The 5,000-nt window shown below is 52.4% G+C and overlaps 1 pseudogene; it reads left to right on the top strand.

The window, feature by feature from the left end:
- The window catches only part of LOC124583828, a 2,994-nt pseudogene extending 1,109 nt beyond the window's left edge, over nucleotides 1-1,885 (top strand).
- The last annotated feature ends 3,115 nt before the right edge of the window (nucleotides 1,886-5,000 follow it).

The following is a 5,000-nucleotide window of genomic DNA, read 5'->3' as shown; positions in this document are numbered from 1 at the left end:
CACCTAGAGCGTACACGTTGGGACCCGAAAGATGGTGAACTATGCCTGGCCAGGACGAAGTCAGGGGAAACCCTGATGGAGGTCCGTAGCGATTCTGACGTGCAAATCGATCGTCGGAGCTGGGTATAGGGGCGAAAGACTAATCGAACCATCTAGTAGCTGGTTCCCTCCGAAGTTTCCCTCAGGATAGCTGGTGCTCGTACGAGTCTCATCCGGTAAAGCGAATGATTAGAGGCCTTGGGGCCGAAACGACCTCAACCTATTCTCAAACTTTAAATGGGTGAGATCTCCGGCTTGCTTGATATGCTGAAGCCGCGAGCAAACGACTCGGATCGGAGTGCCAAGTGGGCCACTTTTGGTAAGCAGAACTGGCGCTGTGGGATGAACCAAACGCCGAGTTAAGGCGCCCGAATCGACGCTCATGGGAAACCATGAAAGGCGTTGGTTGCTTAAGACAGCAGGACGGTGGCCATGGAAGTCGGAATCCGCTAAGGAGTGTGTAACAACTCACCTGCCGAAGCAACTAGCCCTGAAAATGGATGGCGCTGAAGCGTCGTGCCTATACTCGGCCGTCAGTCTGGCAGTCATGGCCGGTCCTTGCGGCCGGCCGCGAAGCCCTGACGAGTAGGAGGGTCGCGGCGGTGGGCGCAGAAGGGTCTGGGCGTGAGCCTGCCTGGAGCCGCCGTCGGTGCAGATCTTGGTGGTAGTAGCAAATACTCCAGCGAGGCCCTGGAGGGCTGACGCGGAGAAGGGTTTCGTGTGAACAGCCGTTGCACACGAGTCAGTCGATCCTAAGCCCTAGGAGAAATCCGATGTTGATGGGGGCTGTCATAGCATGATGCACTTTGTGCTGGCCCCCGTTGGGCGAAAGGGAATCCGGTTCCTATTCCGGAACCCGGCAGCGGAACCGATACAAGTCGGGCCCCTCTTTTAGAGATGCTCGTCGGGGTAACCCAAAAGGACCCGGAGACGCCGTCGGGAGATCGGGGAAGAGTTTTCTTTTCTGCATGAGCGTTCGAGTTCCCTGGAATCCTCTAGCAGGGAGATAGGGTTTGGAACGCGAAGAGCACCGCAGTTGCGGCGGTGTCCCGATCTTCCCCTCGGACCTTGAAAATCCGGGAGAGGGCCACGTGGAGGTGTCGCGCCGGTTCGTACCCATATCCGCAGCAGGTCTCCAAGGTGAAGAGCCTCTAGTCGATAGAATAATGTAGGTAAGGGAAGTCGGCAAATTGGATCCGTAACTTCGGGATAAGGATTGGCTCTGAGGATCGGGGCGTGTCGGGCTTGGTCGGGAAGTGGGTCAGCGCTAACGTGCCGGGCCTGGGCGAGGTGAGTGCCGTAGGGGTGCCGGTAAGTGCGGGCGTTTAGCGCGGGCGTGGTCTGCTCTCGCCGTTGGTTGGCCTCGTGCTGGCCGGCGGTGCAGGATGCGCGCGCCTGCGCGGCGTTCGCGCCCCGGTGCTTCAACCTGCGTGCAGGATCCGAGCTCGGTCCCGTGCCTTGGCCTCCCACGGATCTTCCTTGCTGCGAGGCCGCGTCCGCCTTAGCGTGCTCCTCCGGGGGCGCGCGGGTGCGCGGATTCTCTTCGGCCGCCATTCAACGATCAACTCAGAACTGGCACGGACTGGGGGAATCCGACTGTCTAATTAAAACAAAGCATTGCGATGGCCCTAGCGGGTGTTGACGCAATGTGATTTCTGCCCAGTGCTCTGAATGTCAACGTGAAGAAATTCAAGCAAGCGCGGGTAAACGGCGGGAGTAACTATGACTCTCTTAAGGTAGCCAAATGCCTCGTCATCTAATTAGTGACGCGCATGAATGGATTAACGAGATTCCCGCTGTCCCTATCTACTAGCTCCGGCTGTCTCATACTAAGGGCCTGCAAGGTGTGCAGGCTCTGGGTTGGTAATAGGCAGTGTGGGGAAGGATGCGTCTCAAACAGCCTCTCCTTCTCAAGTGCCCTTACCCGCCTTCTAGAGGTGGAGCTGTTAAGCCTTCGGGCGACTGAAGGGCAGGGGCACGACGGTGTGCTGAACAACTTGTACACCGGTTCTGACAGGTGCATTTGCTGTGGTGGGATCTTGCCCCAAGTCGGCGAAGGTCACTCGCCTTGTCTTGGGCTCCGAGGCATGCTCTGCCAAGCCGGGGCGTGGTGACATGTCCCCGGTTAGGTTAGATGGGTCCAGACCTCTGAACGTCTGGGGGACCGGCCCGGCACCTGAGTAGGACCGGGTCCTTGGCCTTTGGTGGGAACCTGGGCTAGTAAGGGGCGAAGGACGGAGAGTGAATCCGCTCTCCCGGAATGCGGGTGGCATTCGCCGATAAGGGAGCGGGTGAAAACTATAGTGGTGTGGCTGTTGAAGAGGACTAGTGCGCTGTACCCACGGCGTGCTAAACCTGGCAGCTCAGTTATTGACAGCTCTTGGTCAAGGGGCGGGACCAGTGAGCGAGCTGCATGTAGCCTCCCCCCATGCCAGAGAGGCCGGTCCGGGGCAAGAGACGGGCCTCCATCTTTCACTCTCTTTGAATACGATAATGGCGGAAAATCAAGAGAGTGGTAATGTGTTAGATGCTTCCGAATCGGAAATCGAGATGAATTGGACAGTTGCTGAGCGACACTCGAAATTTTTGAAATTGCTGGACTCGAGTGTCAAAAATGGAAAGATCAGCAATGGTGCGATAAACCAGATAAGAGACTTCATTGCTAATTGGGCAATTGTTCACTCCCAGTTAGAGGGGAGAATATCAGAATTAGAAAAAGAAAATAAAAGGATTAGAAGTCAGCCTACTCGGACGTATGCTGCGGTTGCCAAAGCCCCTGTGGCCAAGGCGCCAACAGCAAAAGAGAAAATTGAACAGAACATCAAAAAAGTGGCACCCACGGTTTTTATAAAACCTAAACCTGGCGAAGACATCAAAGCTGCTAAGACAGCTTTCGAAAAGTGTGTTGATCCAAAGAAAGATAAAATCAGGATCAACAGTGTCCGTACCTCTAAGAATGTGCTGATAGTCGAGACGGCCTCGCCAGAAGACAGCCAAAAGATCTTAGGTAATAAACAACTAAGCGAGAAAGTTAGGTGTGAACCTCCACGAAAGCGTCGTCCACTTATGAGTCTATATGATGTACCTACATTTATGTCAGCGGACAGCCTACTTGATGCGATATATACGCAAAATTTTGACGTCTCAATGACTAGAAACGAGTTTGATGAAGAGTTCAAGCTCCGTTTTAAAGTAGGGCCTCGAGGAAAGCTGACTGTACATCATGTTGTGGAGGTTTCACCGAACTTATGGAAAGTATTAACGCGGGCTGGCCGGCTGTACGTCGGCTACTCAGCACTGAACATTAAAGATTACCTGGCAGTACCACGTTGTACAAAATGCCAGGACATAAACCATACCAATAAGTATTGTACAGAACCGAATATAATATGTGCCCACTGTGGCCTGGCTGGACATATTAGGAAAGATTGTCCTAACATGGACAAAGCAGCAACATGTGTACCATGTAAGAAACGGGGCCGTAAGTGTGGTGGACCAAAAGATTGTCCAACCCACCGAATGTTCTTAGATAGGCTTATCCAAAGAACAGATTACGGCGAAATTTAAAGTGGTACAAGTCAATGCCATGCGCAGCCAGATGGTTGCACATGAGCTACGGAAGGTAGCGGAACAAGAAGGAATAGATATACTTCTGATACAAGAACCGAACTCCTGTGCGGGTCGAGTCCCTGGTTTTCCCGCAACAGCACAGGTGGTTTCCTCGGGTGGGAACCCCATGAGTGCAATTATAATATTGAACAAAACTATTAAAACTACGATATTAAATCAGTTCTGTACTGAGCATATTATAGTTGTACAACTTAATTTGCTGTCTTACAGCATGTACGTTGTAAACGTCTACTGCCAATTCAGACATGACATCAAGATTTATCTTGATCAGCTGAATTGGATACTAAGAGTTTTAGCTGGGCAGGCTATAATTGTAGCTCTTGATGCTAATGCTAAGTCCCCACTCTGGCACAGTGATGTACAGGACGGAAGGGGTGCGGAGCTTGTTGATTTGATAATGGAAACGCACATGCATGTGCTAAACTTGCCTGGGTACCCCCCGACCTACTCAGGGAGGGCGGGTGCAACATCAAATATTGATGTCACACTAGCAAGCGAGAGGGCAGCACCCCACGTCCATAACTGGCAAGTAAGAGAACATCTAACTGTCAGCGATCACAATTGTATTACATTTGAAATAGCGTCGACCATCGTGGATGTGCCAGGTGAGTGGGTGGAACGGTACAACTATGCTCGGATAGACTGGGACCGACTCGTGCAGGTGTTCAGTCCTCCTGAGTTCGGGGAGGACATAGGTAATATTGATGAAGCTGTGGAGGAGCTTGTGAGCTCCGTGCAAACAGCCATCACACTATCTGTACCTCGAATAGCGAGATACATCTGCAGGGAGTCCACCCCGTGGACCCCTGAATTGACTGTGCTTAAACGATCGGTCAGAAGGGCTCGAAGCAACTACCAAAGGAGCTTTGCCCAAGACGAACGACAATACCACCTGCGTATTTATCGTCGTCTGAAGCAGAGATACAAGGATCAGTTAGACATTACAAGGCGCCAATCCTGGGAAAGATTTGTGAACGATCAGCTGGGAACAGACCCTTGGGGAGTTCCCTACAAAATCGTTCGAGAAAAAATTAGATCGCCCATGATGCTGTCTACGCTGCGTGCTGGGGATGGTGACACGACCAAGAATTGGGAAGAAACAGCAAGATTGCTGTTGGACACATTACTTCCAGATGATATCGAGGACCAGGACTCGCACGAGCAGCGAGAAATACGTCAGGCTCTCTCGATCCCGTATCTTAACGATACAAACGTGCGCCCTTTCTCAGCAGAGGAGGTGGAAGCAACCATCTACACCTTTGCAAGGAAGAAGGCGCCGGGTCCTGACGGGATCCCTGTGGAGATCTTACAGGGACTCGCACACTTGGTCG

Source organism: Schistocerca americana, unplaced genomic scaffold, assembly GCF_021461395.2.
Source record: "Schistocerca americana isolate TAMUIC-IGC-003095 unplaced genomic scaffold, iqSchAmer2.1 HiC_scaffold_47, whole genome shotgun sequence".
Classification (NCBI taxonomy): Eukaryota; Metazoa; Arthropoda; class Insecta; order Orthoptera; family Acrididae; genus Schistocerca; species Schistocerca americana.
Note: the sequence above shows the minus strand (reverse complement) of the source record. Positions and strands in the feature narration are given on the sequence as shown.